This window comes from Tachyglossus aculeatus, unplaced genomic scaffold, assembly GCF_015852505.1.
Source record: "Tachyglossus aculeatus isolate mTacAcu1 unplaced genomic scaffold, mTacAcu1.pri scaffold_1_arrow_ctg1, whole genome shotgun sequence".
In the NCBI taxonomy this organism is placed as follows: domain Eukaryota; kingdom Metazoa; phylum Chordata; class Mammalia; order Monotremata; family Tachyglossidae; genus Tachyglossus; species Tachyglossus aculeatus.
The window spans coordinates 1,631,461-1,646,333 of record NW_024044915.1 but is presented as its reverse complement, the minus strand read 5'-3'; the positions used below and the strand labels follow the sequence as shown (position 1 = coordinate 1,646,333).

General features: G+C 48.5%; 1 protein-coding gene across 1 annotated transcript in view; it reads right to left on the bottom strand.

The window, feature by feature from the left end:
* MYOCD (myocardin) overlaps positions 1-14,873 on the bottom strand; it is a 291,154-nt gene that overhangs the window by 170,403 nt on the left and 105,878 nt on the right. The window lies entirely within an intron of this gene.

The window sequence follows — 14,873 nt, the reverse complement described above, 5'->3', positions numbered from 1 at the left end:
GACACATTCCCCGTCCCACGTGGGGCTCATAGCCTTAATCCCCATTTTACAGATGAGGTCACTGAGGCACAGAGAAGTGGACAGCGGACAAGTGGCAGAGCCGGGATTAGAACCCATGACCATCTGACTCCAAGGTGGTCATCCAGGCAGCGTGGCTCAGTGGAAAGAGCCCGGGCTTTGGAGTCAGAGGTCATGGGTTCAAATCCCAGCTCTGCAACTTGTCAGCTGTGTGACTTTGGGTAAATCACTGCACTTCTCTGGGCCTCAGTTACCTCATCGGTAAAATGAGGATTAAGACTGTGACCCCCCGTGGGGCAACCTGATCACCTTGTAACCTCCCCAGCGCTTAGAACAATGTGTGGCTCAGTGGAAAGAGCCCGGGCTTTGGAGTCAGAGGTCATGGGTTCAAATCCCCACTCTGCCAACTGTCAGCTTTGTGACTTTGGGCAAGTCGCTTCACTTCTCTGTACCTCAGTGACCTCATCTGTAAAATGGGGATTAAGACTGTGAGCCCCCCGTGGGACAACCTGATCACCTTGTAACCTCCCCAGCGCTTAGAACAATGAGTGGCTCAGTGGAAAGAGCCTGGGCTTTGGAGTCAGAGGTCACAGGTTCAAATCCCTGCTCCACCAACTGTCAGCTGTGTGACTTTGGGCAAGTCGCTTCACTTCTCTGTGCCTCAGTGACCTCATCTGGAAAATGGGGATGAAGACTGTGAGCCCCCCGTGGGACAACCTGGTCACCTTGTATCCTCCCCCAGCGCTTAGAACAATGTGTGGCTCAGTGGAAAGAGCCCGGGCTTTGGAGTCAGAGGTCACGGGTTCAAATCCCGGCTCCGCCAACTGTCAGCTGGGTGACACTGGGCAAGTCATTTCACTTCTCTGTGCCTCAGTGACCTCATCTGTAAATGGATTAAGACTGTGAGCCCCCGGTGGGACAACCTGGTCACCTTGTATTCTCCCCAGCGCTTAGAACAGTGCATGGCTCAGTGGAAAGAGGCCGGGCTTTGGAGTCAGAGGTCACGGGTTCAAATCCTCACTCCACCAACTGTCAGCTGTGTGACTTTGGGCAAGTCACTTCACTTCTCTGTGCCTCAGTGACCTCATCTGTAAAATGGGGATTAAGACTGTGAGCCCCCCGTGGGACAACCTGATCACCTTGTAACCTCCCCAGCGCTTAGAACAATGCATGGCTCAGTGGAAAGAGCCCAGGCTTTGGAGTCAGAGGTCATGGGTTCAAATCCCCGCTCCGCCAACTGTTAGCTGGGTGACTTTGGGCAAGTCGCTTCACTTCTCTGTACCTCAGTTACCTCATCTGTAAAATAGGGATTAAGACTGTGAGCCCCCCGTGGGACAACCCGATCATCTTGTAAACTCTCCAGCGCTTAGAACAATGCGTGGCTCAGTGGAAAGAGGCCGGGCTTTGGAGTCAGAGGTCACGGGTTCAAATCCCCTCTCCGCCAACTGTCAGCTGTGTGACTTTGGGCAAGTCGGGCAAGTTGGGCAAGTCAGAGAAGCAGCGTGGCTCAGTGGAAAAAGCCCGGGCTTTGGAGTCAGAGGTCATGGGTTCAAATCCCGGCTCCGCCAACTGTCAGCTGTGTGACTTTGGGCAAGTCACTTCCCTTCTCTGGGCCTCAGTGACCTCATCTAGACAATGGGGATGAAGACTGTGAGCCCCCCGTGGGACAACCTGGTCACCTTGTATCCTCCCCAGCGCTTAGAACAATGCGTGGCTCAGTGGAAAGAGCCCGGGCTTTGAAGTCAGAGGTCACGGGTTCAAATCCCGGCTCCGCCAACTGTCAGCTGTGTGACATTGGGCAAGTCGCTTCCCTTCTCTGGGCCTCCGCGACCTCATCTGGAAAATGGGGATGAAGACTGTGAGCCCCGCGTGGGACAACCTGATCACCTTGTAGCCTCCCCAGCGCTTAGAACGGTGCTTTGCACATAGTAAGCGCTTAATAAATGCCATCATCATCGTCACCATCATCATCCATCCACTAGGCCTCGCCGCCCGGGTGGCCTGGGGGGCGGTTTCGGGAGCTGGCTTCGGACCGGATGGGTTTCCAGGGTAGCCGGCCGGGAGAAGCTGCCTTGCTACCTGGGGAAATCCCGGCTTTGGGTGGCGATGCCCAGCTACTGCTGCATCCTCCTTACAACAGCAGCGTCCGGAGGGGACAGGCCAGGACCGTTTGATGAACGACAAAGCAGAAAGTGACCAGTCGTTACAACGGGCCTGAAGTTCACGCTCTCCTGTAGCCGTACTTCCCAAGCGCTTAGTACAGTGCTCTGCACACAGTAAGCGCTCAATAAATATGACTGATTGATTGATTGATTGATTCTCCCCCCGCCCTACCTCCTTCCCTTCCCCACAGCACCTGTATATAATAATAATAATAGTAATGATGGCATTTATTAAGCGCTTACTATGTGCAAAGCACTGTTCTAAGCGCCGGGGAGGTTACAAGGTGATCAGGTTGTCCCGGGGGGGGCTCCCAGTCTCCACCCCCATTTGACAGATGAGGGAACTGAGGCACCGAGAAGCGAAGTGACTTGCCCAAAGTCACACAGCTGGCAATTGGTGGAGCTGGGATTTGAACCCATGACCTCTGACTCCAAAGCCCGGGATCTTTCCATTGAGCCACGCAGTCCCTGCCCCATCATCATCATCAATTGTATTTATTGAGCGCTTACTGTGTGCACAGCACTGTACTAAGCGCTTGGGAAGTACAAATTGGCAACATATAGAGACAGTCCCTACCCAACAGTGGGCTCACAGTCTAAAAGGGGGAGACAAAACCAAACATACTAACAAAATAAAATAAATAGAATAGAATAGAATATATATGTATATATGTTTGTACGGATTTATTACTCTATGTATTTATTTTACTTGTACATATCTATTCTATTTATTTTATTTTGTTAATATGTTTTGTTTCATTCCCTGTCTCCCCCTTCTAGGCTGACCTGTACTGCCCAAGCACTTAGTACAGTGCTCTGCGCTCGGTAAGCACTCAATAAATACGATTGAATGAATGACTCCCCACAGCACATATGTATCTATCTGTATATATCTGTAATTTCTTGTCTTATCTACTTGTATTAATGTCTGTCTCCCCCTCTAGACCGTGAGCTCGTTGTTGGGTAGGGACCGTCTCTAGATGTTTCCAACTTGTACTTCCCAAGCGCTCAGTACAGTGCTCCGCACACAGTAAGCGCTCAATAAATACGATTGAATGAATGACTCCCCACAGCACATATGTATCTATCTGTACATATCTGTAATTTCTTGTCTTATCTACTTGTATTAATGTCTGTCTCCCCCTCTAGACCGTGAGCTCGTTGTTGGGTAGGGACCGTCTCTAGATGTTTCCAACTTGTACTTCCCAAGCGCTCAGTACAGTGCTCCGCACTCAGTAAGCGCTCAATAAATACGATTGAATGAATGACTCCCCATGGCACATATGTATCTATCTGTATATATCTGTAATTTATTGTTTTATCTACTTGTATTAATGTCTGTCTCCCCCTCTAGACTGTGAGCTCACTGTTGTTGAGTAGAGACCGTCTCTAGATGTTTCCAACTTGTACTTCCCAAGCGCTCAGTACAGTGCTCCGCACTCAGTAAGCGCTCAATAAATACGATTGAATGAATGACTACCCACAGCACATATGCATCTATCTGTAGCTATCTGTAATTTATTGTCTTATCTACTTGTATTAATGTCTGTCTCCCCCTCTAGACCGTGAGCTCGTTGTTGGGTAGGGACCGTCTCTAGATGTTTCCAACTTGTACTTCCCAAGCGCTCAGTACAGTGCTCCGCACTCAGTAAGCGCTCAATAAATACGATTGAATGAATGACTCCCCATGGCACATATGTATCTATCTGTATATATCTGTAATTTATTGTTTTATCTACTTGTATTAATGTCTGTCTCCCCCTCTAGACTGTGAGCTCACTGTTGTTGAGTAGAGACCGTCTCTAGATGTTTCCAACTCGTACTTCCCAAGCGCTCAGTACAGTGCTCCGCACACAGTAAGCGCTCAATAAATACGACTGAATCGAATGAATGAATGAATGTGAGCCCGCTGTTGGGCAGGGACCGTCTCTAGATGTTGCCAACTTGGACTTCCCAAGCGCTTAGTACAGTGCTCTGCACACAGTAAGCGCTCAATAAATACGATTGATTGATTGATTGAAGGAGCAAGGAAGTGCCACCCAACTCCTCCGTCACCCCTCCGCAGCCCCCAGCCAAACCATCCCCTCCACCTCCTCCAACGCCTCAATCAAACAATTGTATTTGTCGGCTGTGTGACTTCACTTCTCTGGGCCTCAGTTCCCTCATCTGTAAAATGGGGATGAAGACTGTGAGCCCCCCGCGGGACAACCTCATCACCTTGTAACCTCCCCCAGCGCTTAGAACAATGTTTCGGGGAAGCAGCGTGGCTCAGTGGCAAGAGCCCGGGCTTTGGAGTCAGAGGTCACGGGTTCAAATCCCGGCTCCGCCACTTGTCGGCTGTGGGACTTTGGGCGAGTCACTTCACGTCTCTGGGCCTCAGTTCCCTCATCTGGAAAATGGGGATTAAGACTGTGAGCCCCCCGGGGGACAACCTGATCACCTTGTAAAACTCCCCAGCGCTTAGAACAGTGCTTTGCACATAGTAAGCGCTTAATAAATTCCATTATCATTATTATTTATTGAGCGCTTACTGTGTAAGAGAGAGTAATAATAATGATAATAATAGCATTCATTAAGCACTTGCTATGTGCAAAGCACTGGGTAGAGAGACTGGGGGGGGAGTCCAGACTATAGGCTCCTTCATTCATTCATTCATTCATTCATTCATTCAATCGCTTTTATTCATTCATTCAATCGTATTTATTGAGCGCTTACTGTGTGCAGAGCACTGTGCTAAGCGCTTGGAAGTCCAAGTTGGCAATGTATAGAGACGGTCCCTACCCAACAGCGGGCTCACAGTCTAGAAGGGGATTCATTCATTCATTCATTCATTCAATCGTATTTATTGAGCGCTTACTGTGTGCAGAGCACTGTGCTAAGCGCTTGGGAAGTCCAAGTTGGCAATGTATAGAGAAGGTCCCTACCCAACAGTGGGCTTACAGTTTAATGAGCGCTTGCAGTGCGCAGAGCACTGTACTAAGCGCTTAGGAAGTCCAAGTTGGCAACATATAGAGAAGGTCCCTACCCAACAGTGGGCTCACAGTTTATTGAGTGCTTACTGTGTGCAGAGCGCTGTACTAAGCGCTTGGGGGAATGTAATATAGCCGATTTGGTAGACGCGTTCCCTGCCCACAATATGTTTTGTTTCGTTGTCCGTCTCCCCCTTCTAGACCGTGAGCCCGCTGTCGGGTAGGGAACGTCTCTAGGTGTTGCCGACTTGGACTTCCCAAGCGCTTAGTACAGCGCTCTGCACACAGTAAGCGCTCAATCGAGCTCTCCTTCACCTCCCAACCGCACCTGTATATATGTTTGTACTGATTTATCACTCTATTTTACTCGTACATATTTACTATTCTATTTATTTTCTTAATAATGTGCATTTAGCTTTAATTCTATTTGTTCTGACGACTTGACACCTGTCTACACGTTTGGTTTTGTTCTCTGTCTCCCCCTTCTCGACTGTGAGCCCGCCGTCGGGTAGGGACCGTCTCTAGATGTTGCCAACTTGGACTTCCCAAGCGCTTAGTACAGTGCTCTGCACACAGTAAGCGCTCAATAAATACGATTGAATGAATGAATGAATGAATGAATGAATGAATGAACCTCCTTCCCCTCCACACAGCACCTGTATATATGTATATGTGTTTGTACGGACTTATTCCTCTATTTATTTATTTATTTTATTTGTACATATTTATACTCTTTATTTTATTTTGTTAATATGTTTTGTTTTGTTCTCTGTCTCCCCCTCCTAGACCATGAGCCCACCGTTGGGTAGGGGCCGTCTCTAGATGTTGCCAACTTGGACTTCCCAAGCGCTTAGTCCAGTGCTCTGCACACAGTAAGCACTCAATAAATACGATTGAATGAATGAATGAATGAACCTCCTTCTCTCCCCACAGCACCTGTATATATGTGTGTACATATCTATTACTCTATTTACTTATTTTATTTGTCCATATTTATTCTATTTATTTGATTTTGTTAATATGTTTGGTTTTGTTCTCTGTCTCCCTCTTCTAGACCGTGAGTCCGCAGTTGGGGAGGGGCCGTCTCTATGTGTTGCCAACTTGGGACTTCCCAAGCGCTTAGTCCAGTGCTCTGCACACAGTAAGCGCTCGATAAATACCATTGAATGAATGAATGAATGAATGAACCTCCTTCCCCTCCCCACAGCACCTGTATATATGTTTGTACGTATTTATTACTCTATTTATTTACTTATTTTACTTGTACATATTTATTCTATTTATTTGATTTTGTTCATATGTTTTGTTTTGGTCTCTGTCTCCCCCTTCTAGACCGTGAGCCCGCCGTTGGGTAGGGACCGGCTCTATGTGTTGCCAACTTGGGACTTCCCAAGCGCTTAGTCCAGTGCTCTGCACACAGTAAGCGTCGATAAATACCACTGAATGAATGAATGAATGAACCTCCTTCCCCTCCCCACAGCACCTGTATATATGTTTGTATGTATTTATTACTCTATTTATTTACTTATTTTACTTGTACATATCTACTCTATTTTATTTTGTTAATATGTTTTGTTCCGTTCTCTGTCTCCCCCTTCTAGACCGTGAGCCTGCCGTTGGGTAGGGACCGTCTCTATGTGTTGCCAACTTGGGACTTCCCAAGCGCTTAGTCCAGTGCTCTGCACACAGTAAGCATCGATAAATACCACTGAATGAATGAATGAGTGAATCTCCTTCCCCTCCCCACAGCACCTGTATATATGTTTGTATGTATTTATTACTCTATTTATTTACTTATTTTACTTGTACATATTTATTCTATTTATTTGATTTTGTTCGTATGTTTTGCTTTGGTCTCTGTCTCCCCCTTCTAGACTGTGAGCCCGCCATTGGGTAGGGACTATTCTCTAGATGTTGCCAACTTGGACTTCCCAAGCGCTTAGTCCAGTGCTCTGCACACAGTAAGCGTCGATAAATACCACTGAATGAATGAATGAGTGAATCTCCTTCCCCTCCCCACAGCACCTGTATATATGTTTGTATGTATTTATTACTCTATTTATTTACTTATCTTACTTGTACATATTTATTCTATTTATTTGATTTTGTTCATATGTTTTGTTGTCCGTCTCCCCCTTCTAGACTGTGAGCCTGCAGTTGGGTAGGGGCCGTCTCTAGATGTTGCCAACTTGGACTTCCCAAGCGCTTAGTACAGTGCTCTGCACACAGTAAGCACTCGGTAAATACCACTGAATGAATGAATGAATGAATGAATGAACCTCCTTCCCCTCTCCACAGCACCTGTAGATATGTGTGTACATATCTATTACTCTACTTATTTTATTTGTACATATTTATTCTATTTATTTGATTTTGTTAATATGTTTGGTTTTGTTCTCTGTCTCCCCCTTCTAGACCGTGAGCCCGCCGTTGGGTAGGGACCATTCTCTAGATGTAACTTGGACTTCCCAAGCGCTTAGTACAGTGCTCTGCACACAGTAGGCACTCGGTAAATACCACTGAATGAATGAATGAATGAATGAATGAACCTCCTTCCCCTCCCCACAGCACCTGTATATACGTGTGTACATATCTATTACTCTATTTACTTATTTTATTTGTACATATTTATTTTATTTATTTGATTTTGTTAATAAGTTTGGTTTTGTTCTCTGTCTCCCCCTTCTAGACCGTGAGCCCGCCGTTGGGTAGGGACCGTCTCCATGTGTTGCCAACTTGGACTTCCCAAGCGTTTAGTCCAGTGCTCCGCACACAGTAAGCGCTCGATAAATACGACAATGAACGAATGAATGAAGCCAGGCCTTCCGGTGACCAGGCGCGCTGAGAAGTTTGGAAGCCCGAGGCGGAGCAGGGAAAGGGGCTCTGGACCCCCTTCCCCCCACGGGCCGGAGCCGAATCCCCGGCCCTCGGGGCTGAGAACATCGTTGGCACGGAACGGAGAAACACGGTCATGAAAATAATCAGTTTTACTGTCACCGAACGGCAAACACCCGGCCGAAGCGTTTACAGAAACCTTCCATAAAACCTCAACTTTGGTCCGGGGATTTGGCCCCGTGCAGCGCTCTTCCCAACGAGGCCTTGTTTGCTTTTGTTCATTGATTTTTACGATGATGCCGGCCCACGTCACGCGGCCGAGGGCCACGGAAAGGGGGGACGAAGCCGCTTCGCCGCCCCGCTTTACGTTCTCCTCCCGTCCCGCGCCTCGGGTTTACCCTATTTATTTATTAATTTTACTTGTACATTTCTATCCCATTTATTGTATTTTGTTAATATGTAGCATTTTGTCGTCTATCTCCCCTTTCTAGACTGTGAGCCCACTGTTGGGTAGGGACTGTCTCTATGTGTTGCCAATTTGTACTTCCCAAGCGCTTAGCACAGTGCTCTGCACGTAGTAAGCGCTCAATAAATACGATTGATTGATTGATTGATTGATAGAAGACGAATCTTCTCAACCAAGTGGGAGGTTCGGGGCGGCTTATGGGGATAATTCCAGCCGGCTCGCCCGGGATGTGTGGCCGACTTGACGTTCCCAAGCGCTTAGTCCAGTGCTCTGCGCACAGTAAGCGCTCAATAAATACAACTGAATGAATGAATGAATGAATGAGTGAATGGTCCCGGCGGCGACGGAGAGATAGGTTCTCGGTCTTCCCCATCCCCCCCATCTTCCCTCCTTCCCCTCCCCACAGCACCTGTATATGTGTATATATATTTGTACAGATTTATTACTCTATTTTACTTGCACATATTCATTCTATTTATTTTATTTTGTTCATATGTTTTGTCGTCCGTCTCCCCCTTCTAGACCGTGAGCCCGCTGTTGGGTAGGGACCGTCTCTAGATGTTGCCAACTTGGACTTCCCAAGCGCTTAGTCCAGTGCTCTGCACACGGTAAGCGCTCAATAAATACGATTGAGTGATTGATCGTACTTCCCAAGCACTTAGTCCAGTGCTCTGCACACGGTAAGCACTCAATAAATACGATTGATTGATTGTACTTCCCAAGCGCTTAGTCCAGTGATCTGCACACGGTAAGCGCTCAATAAATATGATTGAGTGAATGAATGAATGAATGAGCAGTGCGGCTCAGTAGGAAAGAGCCCGGGCTTTGGAGTCAGAGGTCATGGGTTCAAATCCCGGCTCTGCCAACTGTCAGCTGTGTGACTTTGGGCAAGTCACTTCACTTCTCTGGGCCTCAGTTCCCTCATCTGTAAAATGGGGATTAAGACTGTGAGCCCCACCAGGGACAACCTAATCACCTCGTAACCTCCCCAGCGCTGAGAACAGTGCTTTGCACCTAGTAAGCGCTTATTAAATGCCATTATTATTATTATCGGAGGGATAGCCAGTCGCCAACAGTCCTAATTCTGCATCCTTTCGTTCATTCATTCATTCAGTCATATCAACCGAGCGCTGACCGTGCGCAGAGCACTGTACTAAGCGCTTGGAAAGTCCAATGCAGCAATAAAGCGAGACCATCCCTGCCCACATTGGGCTCACAGTCTACAGGGGGGGAGACAGGCAGACGGATAGGCTGAGTGGCGGCTAAAATTCCTCACCCCCGACGCCTCGGACGTCCCTCGGAAGCTGAGATCCAGCTCGGACGGGCGCCATTTGGAGTTGGGGGAAAGCGGCGTTCTCTAAAAGGAAGGCCTCGGCCCTGGGTCCCGAGTTCAAATGCCGGCTCTGCCACTTACCTGCCGCGCGACCTGGGGCCGACCCCTTGACCGCTCGGCGCCTCAGTTTCCTCAACTGTCAAGCGGTGGTTCGATACCCAACCGGCCTCAGGCCCACGGGGGACCAGAGAATATATTTCCGACCCGATGATAATAATAATCATAATAATGATGGCATTTATTAAGCGCTTACTATGTGCAAAGCACTGTTCTGAGCGCTGGGGTTGTCCCACAGGGGGCTCCCAGTCATCATCAATCGTATTTATTGAGCGCTTACCATGTGCAGAGCACTGTACTAAGCGCTTGAGGTAACTGAGGCCCAGAGAAGTGAAGTGACTTGCCCAGAGTCACACAGCTGATAATTGGCGGAGCTGGGATTTGAACCCATGACCTCAGACCCCAAAGCCCATGCTCTTGCCACTGAGCCACGAGTCTTCATCCCCATTTTCCAGATGAAGGCACGGAGGCCCAGAGAAGTGAAGTGACTCGCCCGAAGTCACACAGCTAACAGTTGGTGGAGCGGAATTCGAACCCATGACCTCGGACTCCAAAGCCCGGGCTCTTTCCACTGAGCCACGCTGCTTCTCTGATGATCTTGTCCCTTCCCAAAGGCTTGGCCGGCGGCAAGGATTTAACAAATCCCACTGTCACACTGTCGTCCGCGAAGGTCGAAGCCTCCGGGTCACCCGACTGACACCGCTGGAATGGAGGGGGAGTTTGGAGACCAGGAAAGTTTTCCGAAAATAATTTTCCTGGAGAAAAAGTCCCTTTCTGCCCTAAAGCATCCCGGATCCCGCTGCCGGAGACGGAGCGGAGCCAAGCGGAAAGAACCCGGGCCTGGGAATCGGAGGCCCTGGGTTCTAATTCCACGCCCTTCCATTCATTCAATCGTATCGACTGAGCGCTCACCGTGTGCAGAGCGCTGTACTGAGCGCTTGGAAAGTCCAGTGCAGCAATAAAGCGAGACCACCCCTGCCCGCATCGGGCTCACGGTCTAGAGGGGGGAGACGGACATCGATACACGTAAACGGGCATCAATATAAACAGAATTATAGACGGAGAGAAGCAGCGTGGCTCAGTGGAAAGAGCCCGGGCTTGGGAGTCGGGGGTCGTGGGTTCGAATCCCGGCTCCGCCGCGTGCCTGCTGTGTGACCTTGGGCGAGTCACTTCACTTCTCTGAGCCTCAGTGACCTCATCTGTAGCATGGGGATGAAGAATGTGAGCCCCGCGGGGGACCACCTGATCACCTTGCATCTCCCCCAGCGCTTAGAACAGTGCTTTGCACATAGTAAGCGCTTAACAAATGCCATCATTATTATTATTATTATTATTATTATATGCATAGATACATACGTTCTGTGGGACGGGGGAGGGTGATGCGGAAGGGAGGGGGAGCTGAGGAAAAGCCTACTTGCTGTGTGACCTTGGGCAAGTCACTTCACTCCTCTGTACCTCAGTTGCCTCATCTGCACAATGGGGATTCAATACCTGTTCGCCTCCCCCTACTTAGTCTGTGAGCCCCATGTGAGACCCGATCATCTCGTATCTACCCCAGTGTTTACTACAGTGCTTGGCACATAGTAAGTGCTTAACAAATACTATCGTTTCCTAGACTGTGATAGACAAGCTAGACTGTGAGCCTGCTGCTCATTCATTCATTCATTCATTCATTCGTATTTATTGAGCGCTTACTGTGTGCACAGCACTGTACTAAGCGCTTGGGAAGTCCAAGTTGGCAACATCTAGAGAGGGTCCCTACCCAACAGCGGGCTCACAGTCTAGAAGGGGGACCGTTGTTGGGTAGGGACCGTCTCTGTCGCCAATTTGTACTTCCCAAGCGCTTAGTACAGTGCTCTGCACACAGGAAGCGCTCAATAAATATGATTGAATGAATGAATGATTTATTATTAATAATAATTATACTGGCATGTATTAAGCGCTTACTATGTGCAAAGCACTGTCCTAAACGCCAGGGAGGTTACAAGGTGATCAGGTTGTCCCACGGGGGGCTCACGGTCTTCATCCCCATTTTCCAGATGAGGTCACTGAGGCCCAGAGAAGTGAAGTGATTTGACCAAAGTCATACAGCTGACAACTGGCGGAGCTGGGATTTATAATAATAATAATTGTATTTATTAAGCGCTTACTATGTGCAAAGCACTGTCCTAAGCGCCAGGGAGGTTACAAGGTGATCAGGTTGTCCCACGGGGGGCTCACGGTCTTCACCCCCGTTTTCCAGATGAGGTCACTGAGGCCCAGAGAAGTGAAGTGATTTGACCAAAGTCATACAGCTGACAACTGGCGGAGCTGGGGTTTATAATAATAATAATGGTATTTATTAAGCGCTTACTATGTGCAAAGCACTGTCCTAAGCGCCGGGGAGGTTACAAGGTGATCAGGTTGTCCCACGGGGGGCTCACGGTCTTCATCCCCATTTTCCAGATGAGGTCACTGAGGCCCAGAGAAGTGATTTGACCAAAGTCATACAGCTGACAACTGGCGGAGCTGGGATTTATAATAATAATAATAATGGTATTTATTAAGCGCTTACTATGTGCAAAGCACTGTTCTAAGTGCTGGGGAGGTTACAAGCTGATCAGGTTGTCCCACGGGGGGCTCACGGTCTTCATCCCCATTTTCCAGATGAGGTCACTGAGGCCCAGAGAAGTGAAGTGATTTGACCAAAGTCATACAGCTGACAACTGGCGGAGCTGGGATTTATAATAATAATAATAATGGTATTTATTAAGCGCTTACTATGTGCAAAGCACTGTCCTAAGCGCCGGGGAGGTTACAAGGTGATCAGGTTGTCCCACGGGGGGCTCACGGTCTTCATCCCCATTTTCCAGATGAGGTCACTGAGGCCCAGAGAAGTGATTTGACCAAAGTCATACAGCTGACAACTGGCGGAGCTGGGATTTATAATAATAATAATAATGGTATTTATTAAGCGCTTACTATGTGCAAAGCACTGTTCTAAGTGCTGGGGAGGTTACAAGCTGATCAGGTTGTCCCACGGGGGGCTCACGGTCTTCATCCCCATTTTCCAGATGAGGTCACTGAGGCCCAGAGAAGTGAAGTGATTTGACCAAAGTCATACAGCTGACAACTGGCGGAGCTGGGATTTATAATAATAATAATAATGGTATTTATTAAGCGCTTACTATGTGCAAAGCACTGTTCTAAGTGCTGGGGAGGTTACAAGCTGATCAGGTTGTCCCACGGGGGGCTCACGGTCTTCATCCCCATTTTCCAGATGAGGTCACTGAGGCCCAGAGAAGTGAAGTGATTTGACCAAAGTCATACAGCTGACAACTGGCGGAGCTGGGATTTATAATAATAATAATAATGGTATTTATTAAGCGCTTACTATGTGCAAAGCACTGTTCTAAGTGCTGGGGAGGTTACAAGCTGATCAGGTTGTCCCACGGGGGGCTCACGGTCTTCATCCCCATTTTCCAGATGAGGTCACTGAGGCCCAGAGAAGTGATTTGACCAAAGTCATACAGCTGACAACTGGCGGAGCTGGGATTTATAATAATAATAATAATGGTATTTATTAAGCGCTTACTATGTGCAAAGCACTGTTCTAAGCGCTGGGGAAGATTACAAGGTGATCAGGTTGTCCCACAGGGGGCTCACAGTATTAATCCCCATTTTACAGATGAGGTCACTGAGGCCCAGAGAAGTGAAGTGACTTGCCCAAAGTCACACAGCTGATAAGTGGCGGAGCCGGGATTTGAACCCCTGACCTCTGGCTCCAAAGCCCGGGCTCTTTCCACCGAGCCACGCTGCTTCTCCACGATCTTCATCCCCATTTTCCAGATGAGGCACCGAGACGTTCATTCATTCATTCATCCATTCAGTCGTATTTATCGAGCGCTTACTGTGTGCAGAGCACTGTACTGAGCGCTTGGGAGGCACAAATCGGCAACATCTAGAGACGGTCCCTACCCAACAGCGGGCTCACGGTCTAGAAGGGGGAGACGGACGACAAGACAAAACAAGTCGAAGTTGAGCGACTCGCCCAAAGTCGCCCAGCTGACAGGCGGCGGAGCCGGGATTTGAACCCACGACCTCGGACTCCCAAAGCCGGGCTCTTTCCAGTGAGTCACGCTGCTGCTCCATTTTACTAATAATATTCTCTATTCTATTTTCTAATAATGTAATAATATTCTAATTATTACTTAAAGGGATTCCGGTGGTGAATCCCATCCGCTCCATCCCGGTCCGGCCCACCCCAGCTCATCCCAGAAATCCCACGGCTCGGGGCCCGGCCCGACGCCAAGTTCCTCCCGCAAATATTTATCCCGAAACTATCAATGCCCGGCCCTTCTGTATAAATGTTTTTTATTCGATCTTAATTCACCAATTATTTAAATCAGTTGTTTGCCCGCTTTCTAAACACTAATAAAGAGGTTTGCGTTGGCGTCCCTCGTGAGGATTAGATGGTTTGTCGTCCGTCTCCCCCTTCGAGACCGTGAGCCCGTGGTTGGGGAGGGACCGTCTCTAAAGGTTGCTTAGTACAGTGCACACGGTAAGCGCTCAGTAAGTACAATCGAATGAATGAGTGAAGATTGCTGAATCGTACTTCCCAAGCGCTTGGTACGGTGCTCCGCACACAGGAAGCGCTCAATAAGTTCGATCGAATGAATGAACGAGTGAATATTGCTGAATTGTACTTCCCAGGCGCTTAGTACAGTGCTCTGCATACGGTAAGCGCTCAGTGAATATGATTGAATGAATAAATACGGTTGAACGAATGAATGTTGGAGCAGCAGCGTGGCTCGGCGGAAAGAGGCCGGGCTCGGGGGTCGGAGGGCGCGGGTTCTAATCCCGGCTCCGCCGCTTGTCTGCTGTGTGACCTTGGACAAGTCACTTCACTTCTCTGGGCCTCAGTCCCCTCGTCTGGAAAATGGGGATGAAGACTGTGAGTCCCCCATGGGACAACCTTGTAACCTCCCCAGCTTTGCACATAGTGAGCACTTAATAAATGCCATTATTACTGTTATTATTGTCTGCTGTGTGAC